The sequence below is a fragment of the Bos indicus x Bos taurus genome, chromosome 4, assembly GCF_003369695.1.
Source record: "Bos indicus x Bos taurus breed Angus x Brahman F1 hybrid chromosome 4, Bos_hybrid_MaternalHap_v2.0, whole genome shotgun sequence".
NCBI classification, from domain to species: Eukaryota; Metazoa; Chordata; class Mammalia; order Artiodactyla; family Bovidae; genus Bos; species Bos indicus x Bos taurus.
This window is the reverse complement of record NC_040079.1, coordinates 59,759,344-59,778,764: the sequence shown is the minus strand read 5'-3', so window position 1 is coordinate 59,778,764 and position 19,421 is coordinate 59,759,344. Positions and strand designations below refer to the sequence as shown.

Genomic DNA, 19,421 nt, shown 5'->3' with positions numbered 1-19,421 from the left:
ATAAACCTCCTTACTTTCTAGGTTACTTAGAATACAGTTCAAAAGTCCTTTACTGCTTTTCATGTATTTAGACATCCCTCCTCCAAAAAAAAATGACCCTGGGGGCATAAAAAGGTAGTACTTATTCTCTGGTGTCTACCATGTGTCAAGGACTAGACTGGAGTTTGTGTGACGTGAGCTCATTTAATGCTCAAAGGAGTCTTAATGAAATGTATATTATTGGCCATGTTGATGAGACAGTTGATGTTCAGAGAGGTGATGTGGGCTGCCTACAGGAAAATCACTGGTAAATGGATGTGCAGATTCCAACTCTGTTTTCACAATCATGCTGTTCATAACCCTGTTGGTGTACCTGTGCTACCAAATGAGACTATCTTACAGATATATTTTATAACCATTACTTTTACCCTATGTATTCCTCAAGTGTTAGTCACTCAATCATGTCCGGCTCTTTGTAACCCAATGGGCTGTAACTCATCAGGCTCCTCTCTCCATGGGATTATCCAGGCAAGAATACTGGAGTGAGTGGCCACTTCCTTCTCCAGGGGATCTTCCAAACCCAGGGATTGAACCTGGGTCTGCTGCATTGCAGGAGGATTCTTTATCATCTGAGCCACCGGGGAAGACATATTCCTCAAATATTGTTTCAAAGCTGAGCTTGAACCTTCCTTCAACTTTCTTTTTTTTTCCTTCATAATAATTTTTGTTAAAGTTTAATTATAGGGTTTTCAGAATAAGAAGTATTCTGGTATTTATTTTTAATTGGAGGATAATTGCTTTACAATATTGTGTTGGTTTCTGCCATACATCGACATGAATCACCCTTCAACTTTCTTAATCTTTGATAACTGAATCGAATCTTCCTATTTCGAGCATCAAGTATTTTAAGCATTGCTATCCAAAGGGATAGAAAGAGAAAGAAGAAATGAAATTAAGAAATTTTATACTATAACTGGGACGACCAAGAGGGATGGTATGGGGAGGGAGGAGGAAGGAGGGTTCAGAATGGGGAACACATGTATACCTGTGGCGGATTCATTTTGATATTTGGCAAAACTAATACAATTATGTAAAGTTTAAAAATAAAATAAAATTAAAAAAAAGAAATAAAGTTTTTCCAAAAAGTTAAAAAAAAATTATAAAAAAGCATCTAGAGTTTCCCTTGAGTCTTGTTTTAACATATAAGTAAGTTAAATAAAATTCAGTTGGCTATACATTTTGCAGACATTCTACTCTGTTCATTATGGTTGCTGCTGCTACTGCTAAGTCGCTTCAGTCGTGTCCAACTCTGCGACACTATAAACAGCAGCCCACCAGGCTCCCCGGTCCCTGGGATTCTCCAGGCAAGAACACTGGAGTGGGTTGCCATTTCCTTCTCCAATGCATGAAAGGGAAAAGTGAAAGTGAAGTCGCTCAGTCTTGTCCGACTCTTCGCTTCCCCATGGTCTGCAGCCTACCAGGCTCCTCCGTCCATAGGATTTTCCAGGCAAGAGTACTGGAGTGGGGTGCCATTGCCTTCTCCATCATTATGGTTAGAGTATGACTAATTTTATATTTCTACCCAGTTTGTTTCTTTCTCATGAAAATCCCTATCTTCAGTCTATACCATTCTGTCTTAGGGTTATATTATCAGATTTAGACAAATATTCTTTCATAACATGATGCAGTCATTTTTATTCTCCTTTTGTTTCTTGTTTAATGAGATCATTTGATGCTATGAACTTTCCTCTTATTACTTCTTCTGTTGTTGTTCAGTCACCCTCTCCAACTCTTTGCAACCCCATGGACTGCAGCACGCCAAGACTCCCTGTCCCTCACCACCTCCCAAAGTTTTGCCCAAGTTCACGTCCATTACTTCGGTGATGCCATCCAGCCATCTCATCCTCTGATGCCCTCTTTCCTTCTGCCCTCGATCTTTCCTAGCATCAAGGACTTTTCCAACGAGTTGTCTGTACGCATTAGATGACCAAAATACTGGAGCTTCAACTTCAGCATCAGTCCTTCCAGTGGATATTCAGGGTTGATCTCCCATAAGATTAACTGGTTTGATCCCCTTGCTATCCAAAGGACTTTCAGGAGACTTCTCCAGCACTTGAGTCCTATAGGATTTCCTATATAGTTTTCTCAAAATAGTTTCTGGCTAATACATTGAACACTTGTGATGTTCTAGTGTAGAAGGTATATACATATATATGTATATACTCTGCAGACCCCTGGCTGCAGTCCATGGGGTTGCAAAGAGTCAGACAGGACTGAGTGACTGAACAAAAAAAAGAAAAATAAATAATATATGTATATACCTGAAATGTGGAAACAGGCAAAAGGATGATTCTGTGTCCTTTCAAAGTCATACTGAATTATATAATCCCTACCCAAGGATTAGCTAATTCTCTAGGCCTGTGTGCCTTTCTTTGCTTTTCTTAGATTTACTATTTACTGTTGGTTAAAATATTTTACAAGTCTATAAGGGTAGATGAATACCTACAGAAAATGGTGCAATGCAAATGATTCTTTTTCATTAGAAAAGATAATCCAAAAGTATAATTTTGATGCCCTGCAAGGCATTAAACAAAGTTTGTATCTACTTTAACAACCTAATTTCAGCATTCTTTCTTTCAGTGACTATATATAAATATTTATCTTCTCCTATAATCCTTTGAAACAATATTTCTGTTCTGTTGGTTTTCTCATGGAATTAAATGCATCTTTAATGTGTAAGTATTTTACAAGGGTCATTTTATAACATTTTGGAATTTGTTTACACTAGGAACAATGTTAGAGTCTTTCACCCATTTCATAGTAAAACCAGAACTGGATGGTAGTTAAAGCTGTGAAACTAATTTTACTCAGGAACCATTGCAATAGGGGGAAAATAAGCCTCAGTAGAGAAGTAGGCTCAATTCCAACCAAATGCAACAAGGGACAGTGGAGATTTATAGCCGAGGAACAGGGTTGGGGGAACTTCCCATGTGGCTCAGAGGATAAAGGATATGCTTGCAATGCTGGAAATACAAGAAACATGGGTTCGATTCCCAGGTCAGGAGTATTCCCTGGAGAAGGACATGGCAACTGACTCCAGTATTTTTGCAAGGAAAATCCCATGGGCAGAGGAGCATGGCAGGCTGCAGTACATGGGTTCTCAAAGAGTCGACATGACTGAGCATGCACGTGTGCAGCAGGGCTGGGGAATGGACAGTAGAAGGAAAGTCACTAAGGGGGAAAGCTAAGAATATGGGATTCTTGCTAAACCAAGCAAGCATTGACAGGATTCTGGCTAAAGGCAGGCCAGGGTGATCACGGTTCAACTGGAGGATGAGGAATTTGATCAGATATTAAGAATTCTTTCTGAACTAATTTAGCAGAATTCTTATTAAAACTGGGTTCTATAAGGACAGAGACGGAAGCAGAGGGCTCAGGGGAGCCTGACCAAAGTTTGGCAAGGAGAGAATCTTTGTTTCATGCATTGTGATTTAATATTCACATAAATCTTCTTAGGTGAGCTTATCATTATCATCATTGTGCTTAGGAAAACAGGCTTAAGAGTGCTCAAGTGACTTAGTTTAGGGTAGACAGGGTGTAATGTGGAGGCACCAGATCAGCTCAGGTTTATATGAATCAAGGTCCACTGCTGATTATATATACTTCACTGTGTTGCCCAGAAAACTCAAATGCTTCTCACCAAGGTGAGTGATGGCAAAGTGTGGCTGAGGGTGACCCAATACTGTGCACCAAAGAATATAGATAAAAGGAAGAAATAAGTAAAGGAAAAAGAGCTGAGACTGCCTACAGAAAAGCTATGATACTGTTGGGTTTTTTGTTTTTTAAATCAAAAACAATGTGTGTAAAAGGTCTGTGCAATTATTTTGACTCATTGCATAGATTTGTACTTGGAAAGTCCCCATCTCTTACCTCAGACCTGAATATTTGCTTTTTGGGTGTATAGAGAGAAGTAGTTTAAAATAAGATAGAGCAGAGGTGTTTGCTTTACATTAGCAGGACAAACAAAATATTGGGAGAGGAGAAGAACCATAAATGCCTCTAGATTTCAGCCAAACATAGTTTTCATCTTTCACCATGTAAATGTACAGTTCCTAAGCTTAGCTTTTGAGCATTGTAGGGTGTTTTCAGTTTTTCTCCTGTTGTTGTTGCTGTTCAGTCGCTTAGTCGTGTCCAACTCTTTGTGACCCAATGGACTCCAGCACACTAGGTTTTCCTGTCTATCATCAACCATCTCCTGGGGCTTGCTCAAACTCATGTGCATTGAGTCAGTGATGCCATCCAACCATCTCATTCTCTGTCATCCCATTCTTTTCCTGCCTTCAATCTTCAATCTTCCAGCATCAGGGTCTTTTCTAATGTGTCAGTTCTTCACATCAGGTGGCCAGAGTATTGGAGCTTCAGCTTCAGCATCAGGACTTCCAATGAGTATTCAGTATTGATTTCCTTTAGGATGGACTGGTTTGATCTCCTTGTAGTCCAAGGGACTCTCAAGAGTCTTCTCCAACACCACAGTTCAAAAGCATCAGTTCTTTGACGTTCAGCCTTCTTTATGGTCCAGCTTACATTCATACATGACTACTGGAAAAACACAGCTTTGACTATATGGACCTTTGTTGGCAAAGTAATGTATCTGCTTTTTATATGTTGTCTAAGCTTGTCATAACTTTTCTTCAAAGGAGCAAGCGTCTTTTAATTTCATGGCTGTAGTCACCATCTGCAGTGATTTTGAAAACCCGTGAAATAAAGTCGTCACTGTTTCCATTGCTTCCCCTTCTATTTGCCATGAAGTGATGGGACTGGATGCCATGATCTACCTCTTAAAGTTCTCAAAACAAAATTGGTTATAATTCATATTACTTAAAAATGTATGAGAAGTGTGCTGTGTCATTAAGTCAATAATAGGCTTCTTCAACATTTCTGAAAATGATTAGGGAAGTGTAAGTGGTAGGTGGCAGTGAGTGAGGCAAGGATGAACAAGTCTTAAATGTCTCTCTCACTCTTTCTCTTACTGTACAATCACTCCCAGCTATGCCCACAATAATCACAGCAGTAGGTAATGTTAGGAACTCAAATGTAATTAAAATACTGGGGCTGAAACTCAGCATGCTGTGGTATCTATCCGTAGCAGCAAACAGTCCTTGAAATCCTCTACCAACCCAGATGAGTATAAATTCACTAGGATACCAGATTTAAGAGTTTGGGAAATTAGTTTTGTGTCTGGAAGTGTCATTAGCAACATCTATTGTTGTTATAGTCTGGATTCTGATTAAAAGCACCGTACTCATATCCACTTAATCCAGAAGCCCCCAGGCACTTCTGATATGTCTTGATCTCCTGCTTCTCATGCTCCTGCAAAATCCCTTGAATATTGCATCCTGTGTTTCCATGGAATCTGGTCCCTGTTTCCTCCTCATTGTTCCTGCCCCAGATTAACCCTCATCAGCCTCTGGTCCGGCTGATGACTGCAATTTTCTCCTCAATATATTCTGTGTACTTAGCTTCCCTTCCGTTTCCCCTTCTTCCTCTTTGTACATAGTTCCTCAGATTGTTGTAAAAGTATCTGCATGATTTTGCCACTGGGCTTCAGATCCTTCAGTGGTTCTTCATGGCTTAAGGGATGAGTAATGAAGACTTTTGCTAAACCTACCAAGGTCTTTCTGACCCAGTCCCTGTCTACCTCTTTCTCCAATCTGTCGTCTCCTGCAGCTCAGCTTTGCTCTCAGGCTGACCTGGGATCTGTTTACACCTGCTTTCAGCAGAACACGCCAGCCTGTGTTGAGCTAGCCAGTCTCCATGCTGGATTGCTTTCCTGTGAACCTGAAGTAGGTTCTCCTCAATAACTCATTGTAGTTGTTTGTTTATGGTATTTCTGTAAGGGACCATTCTGTCCTTTGGGGCAGGGTGGTGTCCTCTGTGTATCGGTGTCCCCATGCCTAACAGAGAGGCTCTCCATATATTTCTTTGTAGATTGAGTGAATGAATAAGTGAAGGGGGACCTTTTTTGCTTGAGGAAGTGAATGCAACTTACTTGTAGGGAAAAATTGTGTGAGTAGGACCTAAGGAATTCTGTTATTTGCCCACAAAAGCATCTCATCTCTCTTCTTTCCTTTTCTGTATGTCTCGTTTCTATAAATCCATCTCTATAAATCTGCTTTCATTGCCATCACTACTGTTCCCTACAAGGGGGAGGCAGAGCAGTGGAGCACTGTTTGTGATAGAGGGCAGAGAAGATATAGAGTTGGCCCAAAAGTTTGTTTGGGTTTCCCCATACAATGTAACAGAAAAAAATCTGAATGAACTTTTTGGCCAACCAAATACAAACCGAGGTACTCCTGGGCCCTCACTTGCTCAGCCTGTCTTTGGGTTAGATAGGCCAATCTTCGTGGACTTGTGGGGATTTGAACACCACACACACACACAAACCAGGGGAAAAAGTGAACATAACCAGCAAAGGGACAGTTCAAAATCATGGATCACCTGATAACATTCAAGGGAAAGGATGTAGCATCACTTTTCCATGATTTTCTGCCAGAAATCCACAACCTGAATTTAATCAGAGGAAGCATCAGACAAAGCCAGATTGAGGGACTTTATCCAAAATAAACAGCCTGTGATCTTAAAAACCGTCAAGGTCAGAAAAATCAGGGAAAGACTGAGTATAATGTTTTAGAATAAAGGAGGCTAAAGGGATATAATGGGCTTTCCAGGTGGCGCAGTGATAAAGAATCTACCCGCCAATGCATGAGATGCAGGAGACACAGGTTCGATCTGGGCTGGGAAGGTCCCCTGGAGAACGGAATGGCAGCTCACTCCAGTATTCTTGCCTGGAGAATCCCCGTGAACAGAGGAGCCTGGTAGGCTGCAGTCCATAGCGTCGCAAAGAGTCAAACATGACTGAAGTGACTTAGCATGCATAAACACACACACACACACACACACACACAAAGAGGCATAACAGCTTAAAAGCACTGTGTGATTCTGAATGAACTGACTCCCTTTGCTATAAAGTACAACACTGGAACATTGGGTAAAATTTGAATAGTGTCCAGGAGCAAATGCAGCGTGTATTAAATGTTCATTTCCTGATATTGATGGTTTTGTTGTGGTTGTGGAGGAGAATGTCACTGTTGTAGGAAATGCACACTGAAATGTTATTGAGTGATGGGCTTCTGTTTGGCAAGTTATTTTCAAGTGTTTCAGAAAGGAAGCAAGCTTTTTGTACTTTAGTTGCCTTTTTTTTTTTTTTTTTGTAACTTTGAGATTGCTTGAAAATTAAAAACAAGTATTTTAAAGAAAAATGTTAATAAACAAACTTGGACTTTCTTTCCACAGATGAATTGTCCTGATGAGATTTGCTTTGCATTATATGCTGATGGAAATGTGGGGAAGAGGGGTCCTGGTTTTCCTTGAGAAGATTTAGGGGTGAAGAGGTGGTGAAGCCTAGGGCATAGCTAGGAACAAGCCTGCATCTCAATAGCTCTCAGCGGGTGAAAACAGACTCAGAAGAAAGACTGTCAGCTCCAGAAGAGTAGAGCTACCTCCCAGGGACAGGTGCAATTAGCAAGTTTCTGGGGACTGGGGAGAGAGATGCCAATTTGATGATTGAATGTGGGAAATGTACTCAAGGCCACTGGCACTCTTTGACTAGCAGATTTCCTCCCTGTAGGAAATCTTCAAGGAGGAAGCCAGGTGCAGTCAGGAGACTGCTTGGTAAATAAGGACGCACAGAGCGAGGAGCTGGCCAGTGTGATCAGAAGGTCCAGAGGCATCCGGTCCGGGGCAGCCTGGTTCCTGCATTCTGCGTGGGAGCCTCGCACCTGGTAATGCTACGTGGAGGCGTGAGTCTGGGGTGGGGCTTGCCCTGCCTTGGGTACAGCTGGGGTGGCCTCCCAAACTTCAGTTTGGGTCTGCTTTCATGGTTGGCCACCTCTCTGCTTGTGTTCTTTCTTTAGATACTGAAATAGCCTCAGGCAGTTTGAAGACCCCTGAATGCCTTTGCTTGTGTGTGATTCTGTGTGACTTCCTTCTGGGTTGATTTTATACGTTCACTCTCAGGAACATTTACCACTTTATTCAGTTTCCTTAGAGATCTTTTTTTTTTTTTTCTGCCACTGGCCACATGGGAACTTGGGTTAGAGAGAGACTGTAGAGTAGCAACTTCCCTCTTTTCTGTTATTTATTTTTTTAAGCCATGTAAAAGGAAGGAAAGCTTTTTTTTTTTTTTTAAAGAGGCTTACGTTCTTGGAATATCTTACTGTCTTCTATTTAACTTCCCCAGTTGCAGACTTTCTTTTAGAGATTTAGTCCCAATGGGTATTTTTTTCCCTGTTGAGACCAGTGTGCCCCCACTACTGTGAACCAAAGGAATTCGGCTCCTTGGCACAAAGTCCATTGAGGGCTTGTTGTCTGTGCATGAAGATGATAATTCACTTTCTATAAGTGAGTAATGCTGCCTCTCTAGGGGTGAGCCCCCACGCCTCAGAGCTCTGCTGCTTCAATCCCCTCTCCCCTGGAGGGTTTGTTGTTCTTTCTCACACTGGTGGCCAAGCACTTCAAGGCCCCCAGGTACTTAGCCCTGGAACCTGTGGTCCCAAATGGCTCCTTATGTAAAAAAGCTGGTTGTTTTCTAGTGAGTGTTACTGCAGTTACCCAAACCTTGAGGCTCTTAGTGCTAGAATCTGTTTCTGAAGAGGTGCTGCAAACTGGAAACCTGGCATGCAAGTACGTCTACCTGCAGCCCAGCAGCAATGGTTCTGTGTGGCTCATTGGTGAGAGATGAGCCGACAGGGTCTGAATACTTCTCTGAGTGATGAAGACCACAGGAGTTCTTAGGCATGGACCCTGTATTCCCCAAATAAAGCTTAGAAGGTTGTTTTGATTTTTATAAAGGAAGCACACATATATACATGGACCAGCCCACCCTGGTCCAACTTCAGGGTCCTCAATTTAGTGTAATTTTATATTTTGTTTACTCCTTTGCCCATACCATGATAAGACCTTTCATACAAATGCCTTTATAAAGGATAACTACTTCTTTTCTGGAACATGCCTGATTTGCGTCTCTACACTGTGGACATTGAACCACGTGTTCAGTTGGGGTGTCTACATGGTCACCAGGTTGGCTGTTGAGTCCTAGCTTGGCCATCTGTGCTCTGTGGCAGATGTTGGCAACCAGATCGTCCTCTCCTCTAAAAGTGCTGCCTCATGAGGAGTTCATGGCCCTTAGCACCTGGTGGACAGAAACAATAGCTTGGAGGGTGGAGTGGTGAGCACCTGCAAGGCTCAAGAAACAGAGACTTGGTTTCCATTTGCAAACAAAACAAAAAGCCCCATGTGGCACCAGTTTTTGCCATCTGTTTGATTTATTTTAAGGGTCAGAGGCTGTGGTAAGTACCAAACTCTGTGGACCAGTGAAAAGAATTAGAAATAGAATCACCTGAAACATGTATTCAAAGCAGGTAGGCCCTGTGGTCTGCTTAGGGACCTATAACTTTCACTTTTACCTTGTCCCTAGGTGGCCTTGCATCAGGGACTGGGGGCTGGGGTGGCGGGGAGAGACAAGCAGGAACAAAAATGTGTTCCTTGGGGTATCTTACTAAGCTATGCCTCTGTTAGTCAGATTTCATATTTGATAGAAAGAGTTCTACCCTCTTCAGCTCTGCCAGGCATCTGCTAGGTGAAGTTGGCCAGGACAAGGGGGGAGAGGGGATAGCTGGATGTGAAACTGATGTGAAACTGATCCCGCTCCTCCAAGTGGCGAAGGGGCTGGAGGCTGACAGCTGTGTAAGGAAGCGCTCCCTGTAATGGGCTTTGGGTCCCTGCTCGGTCAAAAGACAGACTTTTTACTCCCAGTGACAGCTGCAAAGTACAGATTTATGGTGGGGCACTATCTCTGAATTCCAATTACCAGTTGAGTTTCAAAAGAGTCGACATTTTCGCGTCCGTGGTGCATTTTTACAACTTGTCACTGTGGTAGCCGATACATAGCCATCCACTGTTGCTAATATTTCTAAGCAACTGATTTATGGAATGAGAGCACAGGTGACGGATACTTAAGGCTTTGCTGCTTGGGGGATGAAAGGGCCATGGAATATGCTCTGAATTTCAAGGGGTGAGAAAGGAAGGTGGTATGGGGAAAGAAGATGATGAGGTTTTGGAAATTGGGTGACACCCGTGAGGCTGTGTGGAAAACGTATATTTCTGTTTACGATTATTGATTTTTGTCTCAAATAGCAGCTCTTGCTCTTGAGGGTTGCGTGTGCCAGAGAGTTAATTAAGGATCCTGGGGGCACCCATGCTTCATGCTGTATGCATGCCCTTAGGTGAAGGTGGAAGCATTTGGGTCTACTGCAACTTGACAATCTTATTTCCTATGGTTGAGAGATGGCTGTATTCGCTATTGTAAGAACAGGATGTTGAGAATTGGAAACTAGCTCTGAGCCCAATCTATCATTCTTGCCTGTAATGCATGATAGACAGTATAGGTTTATCTTTTAACTTTGATAATTTGTGACTCTTTGAGATTCTTGCATAGCTGAGATGTTTTAACAACAGATTATTGTGTGCAGATTTCAAGAAACAACTTCATTGCTTCTGTTTGAAGAAATACATGTGTCTGTTCACATTCATGTCAACGAATGGTGGGGAATAAATCTCAATGTTTTAAAATAGACTTTAAAAAACCTTCCCAAGACTTAGTGCCTTTTAAAAACCTCCTCCTAAACTTTGAAAGTCTTTTTCTTCAAACATAAAGGACAGGTCTTATGTGGCTGTTTTGCTTAATGTGTGCTGGTTTTATTTGGACTCTTTGAAACCCAGCATGAAGGCTAAAATTCTGCTATGTGGAGAAGTAAAAACGAAAGAAATGGTGAGGTTTTGGTTGTGCTAAATTAAAGTGACAAGGTACAGATAACAGGGCATGGCTGTGTCCACAAATTAGCCCTCTCTAATTTGCTGCTGTGGATAATAGTGCTTTGGCATTGCATTGTAATTTATTTCTTGAATTAAAAGTTTTAAAAAAAGAAGGTGTACTTTGCTCAAAAGAGAAAACCTGAAAAATTCAATCCTTTCAGTTTAAATGGCCTATGGTTCCCTGTGTTCAGGGAACTATTTGAGCAAGTCTTGCTATAGAAATATGTAAATTACATGGTTTTATTTTTAGAAGCCACACTGTGTGTTGGGTGACTATGTGTGCTACTTCAAGTTACCCTTTTCTGAAGCTTTTGTTGCAATTCAGAATGTATTTTGTTCAACCAGGTGGCAGCAGTATTCTGTGTGGTCTCTTGTATAAATACAGGACCATATCATGTACAGGACAGATTTCTGATGGCTGGGGCAGGGCGGGGAGAAGTCCTAGGCTACCTTCTCCAGTTTCTGTTTGCTGCTGCTGCTGCTGCTGCGTCACTTCAGTCGTGTCCGACTAGTTCTAAGCAATAACTTGATATTGGCAGGGAGACAAGATGACACTTGGTTTCCTCAGTCACAACATGTCTTGCCCCAAGTTATAATATTCCTTCCCCAAATTCAACTTCCCAGAAGGCTGAAATGTCATTTTTGCAAAGTGTGGTGGCATGTGAACTATTATATTACAGAAAATCAGCTGCATAGATTGAAGAGCAAAAGTCAGAATTGTTTATTATAAATAGCACTTTAAAAAATTGCAGTTCATGATAATTTTTTTTTAGAAGACAGATTAATGTTTATTCTTTTTTTTTTAAATTTTATTTTATTTTTAAACTTTACATAATTGTATTAGTTTTGCCAAATATCAAAATGAATCCGCCACAGATATACATAATTTATCTTTTGTTTTTGGTTTCTATGGATGTTTGCTCGAGGAGAAACCCAGGTCTCCATATCAGCCTGTCCACTCCTGGGTGCTGATACTTTCACTCTCGTGTGAGGTTTTAATTCATCATGACATTCCATACAAGCATGTAAGATGTTTCCTAAAGTGTGTTTCACAGGTCATTAACGGATGTGATGGTTAAAGTGTTCCATGGTTAAATAAGACACTGGGAAAAACTGGGAAAAACAGAATCAACAGATTGCTTTACTGAAGGCCTTTTCTGGGTCTTTAACAGACGACTGTGCTTGTGAATTGTCAGGACAATAAGTTCATCCTCTTGTTGCGTCATCACCTGGGAGAAGAGGGCAGGGAGCTCTCTGAGGTTTCTTTAGAAAGGGCACTAATCTCATTCATGAGGGCTACACCTTCAGGACCTAATCACCTCCTCCAAACCCTACCTCCAGTACTATCACACTGGGATAAAGTTTCAACCTGGGGAATTTGGAGATGCAGACATTCAGCCTGTAACATGATGGTTCATGGAAAAATTGTGTGTGAAGCATTGAGTTCAGGGCCTGAGAGACAAGCATTATACCATTGGAGACACCTCAGGAAAGCTTCAATCCTATTCTCCCCTTCCTCCTCAGTGAGATTCCCGAGATAGGAATAACCTGTCTTGCTACCTTATGCCCATTCATTATCCAAGCCTTGATTCCTCTTTCCTTATTCCTTTCTCCCTCCCCAAGTTCTGCTCCTGACAATCACAACATTCAGTAGGCTTCTAAAGAAAAGGAAACCTGCATTCTTGGTTGGCACACCCTTTCTTTACAAATCAAACAGGTTAGTTAAGAAGTGTTCTTATTTCCAGTGCTGGGGATAGGGTCATTGTGGCCCACAGGACTGTGGCCTGTGGGCATTAACTGTATAGGTGAAGTCATTTCCAGCCAAGAGCCAGCAACTGAAGCACAGCAACTTCAATTCTGCCTTGGAGCCCTCAAATTGAAGATCTTCAGTTAACAGGTAGCTCAGCCTTTGAGAGAGGTTTTTGGCTTTTGGTTCTGAATCAGAATCGATTGTGGAGTGTTGAACACTGTGAGTCCCTGTGCACTGGCATCTCCAGGGATTGGACCTGATGTTTGGAGTTTCAAAACTCCATTCTGATGCAAGGCCATTTTCATGTAAAGACAGAGTTTCCACTCTCCATATTCTCACTCTGTGTGTGTACACAGGCACTCATTCACTGCTTTATTCAACACATATTTATTAGGCATCAGGGCTATAATCCATGGGCTTCCCTTGTGGCTCAGCAGGTAAAGGATCTTCCTGCAATGTGGGAGACCTGGGTTTGATCCCTGGGTTGGGCAGATCCCCTGGAGAAGGGAAACGCTACCCACTCTAGTATTCTGGCCTGGAGAATTCCATGGACTGTGCAATCCATGGGGTCACAAAGAGTCAGGCACAACTGAGGGACTTTCAGTTCGCTTCACTTCATAGTGCCTGGGGTCACAGAGTCAGACTTGACTGGGTGACTGAGCATACACACAGATACACACTCATACACACACACAGAGTATGTGCTGGGCCTTCTTCTAGATGTACAGCAGTGAATGAAACACCCATGCTCACAAGCAGCTTCTTTTCTGGTGGGGAATGCAGAAAATAAAAAAGTAAACAAATCCCTGAGATGCTATCCTGCTTTGAGAAGCATCAGCAAGAAAATCAAGTTGAGGAAGGAGGTGGGAAGGACGGGACACTATTTTAAGTAGGGGTCAAGGCAGGCTTCCCCAGGGAGGTGACATTAGAACTTGAATGAAGAGGGAGAGGGAGTCACAGGACAGTTTGTGGGGGTGCATGTTCTAGGCAGAGAAGCTTGGTGTCCTGGAGAATAGCAAGGCCAGAGAGGCTTGAATGGAGGGGGAGACAAGGGAAGGAGGTGCAGAGAGAGCCTGGAGGCCAGATCAGAGAGGCTGATGACAGACTATAGATACAGCTTTGAATATTTTTCTAAATGTGATGGGATGCCTCTGAGAGATTTGGACAAAAGAGTGAAAATGATCTGATCTGTATTTAGATGGATCATTCTGGAGAATTAACTATCCCAAGCAAGAGTAGAATAAGGAAGACCTGCTAAGAGGTAGACTTTCAGGCAGTGTACAAGGAAGTTTATGCATTTGCCACAAGAAAAATATTAAACTAAATCTTTGAATTTATCCCTAGGCCATGTTGATGGTGCTTATTAAAAGCAAAGTATGGAATGTATACTCTATACTTTGTAAAATAATTGCATATATTTTCAAATATGATACCTGCAATGTTATTTGAACAAGGTCACACACTCAAACCAATTTGTGTGCATTTATACTGATGTTTTGTATGGGTGTGTGTACAACACTTGCTGGTTTTATTACAGATTAGCGTGAAAGAACTAATTTATCAGGGCCAGATTTCTGGGCAGCCTTTTGAGTCATTCTAGACCTTAGTGTTTTCCTGACAAATAGAAATTCTTTCCACAGTATAATTATTTTGATCACTCATTTAAATATATCTTTTCTAAATAGTTGCACTTTTTATTTGCATTTGTATTACTTCATTTATTTGTTCGAGTGTAAGTAATTAAATGTGTGTTTTGGACTGAATAATTCTGTTTCTCTCTTTGTGTGCTCAGTTGCTGAATCGTGTCTGACTCTTAGTGACTCCATGGACTGTAGACCATCAGTCCCCTCTGTCCATGGGTTTTCCCAGGCAATACTGGAAAGAAAGTGAAGTCGCTCAGTCGTGTGCGACTCTTTGCAACCCAATGGACACCAGGCTCCTCTGTCCATGGGATTTTCTAGGCAAGAGTACTGGAGTGGGTTGCCTTTTCCTTCTCCAGGGAACTTCCCGACCCAGGGATCGAACCCAATACTGGAGTAGGTTGCTATTTCCTCCTCCAACAGATTTTGCCAACCCAGGATACAAACCTGAGTCTCCTGTGTCTCCTGCATTGGCAGGCGATTCTTCACCACTGAGCCACCTGGGAAGCCCATGTTCCCCTCTACCCTTTTTTATGTTGAAAGCCTAACCTTAATGTTATGGGATTTGGAGGGAATCCTAATGTACTGGGATTTGGAGGTAGGGGCTTTGGGAGGTGATTAGGTCATGAGGGTGGAGCCTTCGTGAATGAGATTGTTGTTGTTATGTTGTCCAGTCCCTAACTTGTGTTGGACTTTCAGTGACCTCATGGGCTGCAGCACACATGGCTCCCCTGTCCTTCACTGTCTCCCAGAGTTTGCTCAAACTCACGTCCATTGAGTCAGTGATGGCATTCAACCATCTCATCCTCTGTTGTCCCTTTCTCCTCCTGCCCTCAGTTTTTCCCAGTTTCAGGGTCTTTTCCAACGAGTTGGCTCTTTGCATCAGATAGCCAAAGTATTGGAACTTCAGCTTCAGCATCAGTCCTTTCAGTGAATATTCAGGGTTGATTTCCTTTAGGATTGACTGATTTGATCTCCTTGCTGTCCAAGGGACTCTCAAGAGCACCACAATTCCAAAGCATCAGTTCTTTGGCACTCGGCCTTTTACGGTCCCCTGTAAGAAGAGGCCAGGAAGATGGCCAGCTTTTACTTTCTGCCACAATGAGGATGAAAGGTGAAGTAAAATGAAAGAAAGTGAAAGTGAGAGTCACTCAGGTGTGTCCAAGTCTTTTTGACCCCATGGTCTGTAGCCCATCAGGCTTCTATGTCCATGGAATTCTCCAGGCCAGAATACTGGAGTGGGTAACCTTCTCCACAGTATCTTCCCAGGAATTGAACCCAGGTCTCCCACACTGCAGGCAGATTCTTTACCAGCTGAGCTAGGCAGTCTGCAAATCAGGACTCTCACTAGAATCTAATCAGGCTCCATGACTTCCAACCTCTAGAACTGTGAGAAGTAAATTTCTGTTGTTTACAAGCCACTTAGTGTATGACACTTTGTTATGGGCCTGAATGGACTAAAAGAGTGTCCACATCAGCATATCATGCATGTGCATTTGTTTTCTGTTTCTATGGCCAAAGTAGGTACTGGAATCCAGTCGATTGTCTAAGCAACATATTCTATCCATACTAGAGGTCAAGTATAGAAGAAACCAACAAAACCTGGGTATGTCAAAATTTACCTAAAACCCACATCGTATTGAACATTGCCTGAAAACAAAAATCTGTTTAGATATTTTTCTTGTAACACGTTATAAGAAAGGAATAGTAATAGAAACATGATAGTAATAAATAAATAATTAAATAGGTAGGAAATAAAGAACCCCCAAATAGAATCTCTACAAATATAACAAAGAATACAGACAGTAGAAACTATGTAAGTGGACTCATTTGTGAAGTGTTTCGAGATTTTTGTGTCAGATGCTTGTAATGTAATTGACAAGTAAAAAATTGTAAGCTCATCAGGCGGGCAGTCTTAACGAAGTGCTCAAAGTTGACACCTCCCTTAATGGGATAAACAAGCTACAGGTGCCACCTGATATGAAATGTGACATCACTCCTGTTGTATTTCTGCCAAATATCCATAACCAGAATCTCATTGCCAGGAGACATTAGACAAACCGAAATCGAGGGACATTCTGAAAAGTAACTTTTGTAGATTTTTCTTGTAGTCTTCAAAAATGTCAAGGTCACAAAAGACAAAGGCTGAGCAATCTCCCAGACTGAAAGAAACCAAAGATGAAAAACTTAATTCTGTTAGCAATCCTGGATTGGCTCCCAGGCAGGGAAGCAAATTCTTTGTTTTTGTACGATAAGGGACATAATTGGGCTCATTAGTGGAATTTGAATAGGTCTTGTAGATTATATACTAGTGTTGTATCAATTTTAATTTCCTGATTTTGATAACTATGCTCTGTTTATGTAAGTGAACTTTTTTTTTTTGCCTCACTGCACGGCTTGTAGGGTCTTAGTTCCCTGATCAGAGATTGAATTCATGCCCTTGTCAATGAAAGCCTGGAGTCCCAACCACTGGACTGCCAAGGAATTCCCTGTAAGTGAATGCTCTTGATCCTCAGAAGTACATGTTGAAATATTTAGGGTACAGGGATATCATGTTTATAACTATGTCTATATCATGTCTATAACTATATATGATATCATGTTATTCATATATAGTTATAGGGGAGGAAACACGTCTTTTTCCTTTATGCTTCTAGGTTCTCTAGTTGGGGTCCTACAAATTAGATTGAAAAGATAGAATAATGAGAGAAAAACACATGAGTTGACTGACACAAGCAGCATGCATACATAAGGGAGAAACTCAGTGAAGAGTGACTCAAAGGGTGGTTAGAACTTGGGCTTGTATGGTATCTTTAACAAAGAACAAAAATTTTTGGAACAGTGACAAGGTGAAGGAAAGGGGTGTTAGGCTTCCAAGAATGGTAAAATGTAGGAAAGTAAAGCTATGTGGAAACTAATGGAAGGTAAGGGTCAAAATTAGTGGGGTTTGCTTGTGCAGGTCCATCTGGCGCCATCTCATCTCAGGTGATAAGGTTGCTATTCCCTTCTTGGTATGGGAAGCTAGGGATACCTTTGTAAGGAGAAGTTGTGTTCTGTTTTGGGGCTTCCCAGGTGGTGCTAGCGGTAAAGAAACTACCTGCCAATGCTCGAGAATAAGACTCAGAGTTCCATCCATGGGTGGGGAAGATCCCCTGGAGGAGGGTGCGTCAGTGCACTCCAATATTCTTGCCTGGAGAAACCCATGGAGAGAGGAGCCTGGAGGGCTATAGGGTCACAAAGAGTCAGACACAATTGAAGCGGCTGAAAACACACATACATGTGTGTATATATGTATATATATATGCATGTGTGTGTGTGTATATGTGCGTGTGTATATATGTGTGTGTGTATATGTGTGTGTGTGTATATGTGTGTGTGTGTATATGTACATATGCTTGCACATATATACACACACACATATGCATGTGCATTCTCAGTCACTTCAGTCCTGTCTGACTCTTTGCAACCCTATGGACTGTAGCTACCAGGCTCCTCTGTCCATGGGATTCTCCAGGCAAGAATACTGGAGTGGGTTGCTGCACCCTCCTCCAGGGGATCTTCCCCACCTAGGGATGGACCTCTGAGTCTCTTACGTCTCCAGCATTGGCAGGCAGGTTCTTTACCACTAGCACCATCTGGGAAGCCCGTAGGTAAACATGTGCCACATTTTCTTCATCCATTCATCTGGTGATGGGCACTTAGGTTGCTTCCATTTCTTGGCTGCTTTGAACACTGGGGTACATGCATCTTTTCAAATTACTGTTTTTACTTTTTTTTGGATATATACCCAGGAATAGAATTGTTGGGTCATATAGTAGTTCCAGTTTTATTTTTTTGAGAAACCGCCATGCTGTTTTCTATAGGGGCTGCACCAATTTGCGTTACTACCAACAGCGTATGAGGGTTCCTTTTTCTCCACATATTCGCCAACACTTGTTATTTGTGGGTGTTTTGTTTGTTTGGTTTTTGCTGATGGTCATTCTGACAGCTATGAGGTGTTACCCCATTGTGGTTTGGATGTACATTTCCCTAATGATTCGCAATGTTGAGCATCTTTTCATGTGCCTGTTGGCCATCTGCGTGTCCTCTCTGGAAAAGTGTTTATTCGTCTTCTGCCCATTTTTAATTGGGTTGTTTATTTTTTTGATCATTTTGAAACTTTTATGTAAGTCTGAAATTATTTCAAATCATGAACTCTAAATTGAGTTTAGGAGAGAACATTTAATTTTCTCCCAAATTTCAGAACCCTCTCTAAACCCTCTCTAGTTTCTAAATGGTAGGAAGAAGACTTTTTTTTTTAAGTATAAAGCAATTCATATCAATTAGCTATTTCAGATATTATGCCTTCTATCCATAAAGCAGTGTATGTCTTGACATGGTAACAAAGCCAGTTAGCATAAAGTGGACCAGTAGGAAGTATTTGTCTAATGCTGAATTCTTAAATAGTCTTTTAAATTTCTAAGTAGAAAACTAAGTTGTAATTTACACTATTTTTATTCATACTTCTCATAAACTTATAGGCTGGTCTCAACCCTTGTGATTGAATGTGTTTTAAAAGAATAAATAGAGAGACTTCCCTGGCGGTCCAGTGGCTAAGGCTCTGAGCTTCTAATGCAGATGGCGTGGGTTGGATCCCTGATCAGGGAACTAAGATCCCACATGCCACAAACCACCCCCACACCCACCGCCGCCCTCTGCAAAAAAAAAAAAAAAAGTGAAAGAGTAAAAAGAAATTCAGTAAGAAGTGAGAAACCATAGAGAGGATTTCCTAAATAGAGTAATCAAGTATTGGAACGTTGTTGAAGAGTTTTTCCTCCCCTGTGGACAAGGACGAAGTGTAGATCCTGGATTTCTCATGGTCTGTAGATCAACTTACCTGTACATTAGTTTGTGAGTGGTTCAAATTTTGAGTCTTAAAATATTTATATTCTCATAAATTTGCATTTTTTGGGTAAATCTTAGGGTCTACATCTTATTGTGAAATCACCTATTGTTATTATAAGTAACTTGGGGCTCCCTTGTGAGTTGTCACTTATTAGTAGCTGGTTCTTACAATTTAACTCTTGAGGAGTGTAGAGTTGTCAATTGCTAACTAGTTTTATACAGATCTGTGTCCATTC

At 41.5% G+C, this 19,421-nt stretch overlaps 1 protein-coding gene across 7 annotated transcripts in view; it reads left to right on the top strand.

Moving 5' to 3' along the window:
• ELMO1 (engulfment and cell motility 1) overlaps positions 1-19,421 on the top strand; it is a 589,784-nt gene that overhangs the window by 57,975 nt on the left and 512,388 nt on the right. For 3 of the 7 annotated variants that reach the window (XM_027539545.1, XM_027539540.1, XM_027539539.1), the window contains exon 2: positions 7,667-7,820. The exons of the other annotated variants lie outside the window; for them this stretch is intronic. The gene's annotated coding sequence lies outside the window, so the exon portion shown is untranslated. The remainder of the gene's footprint in view (positions 1-7,666; positions 7,821-19,421) is intronic. 7 annotated transcript variants of the gene reach the window in all.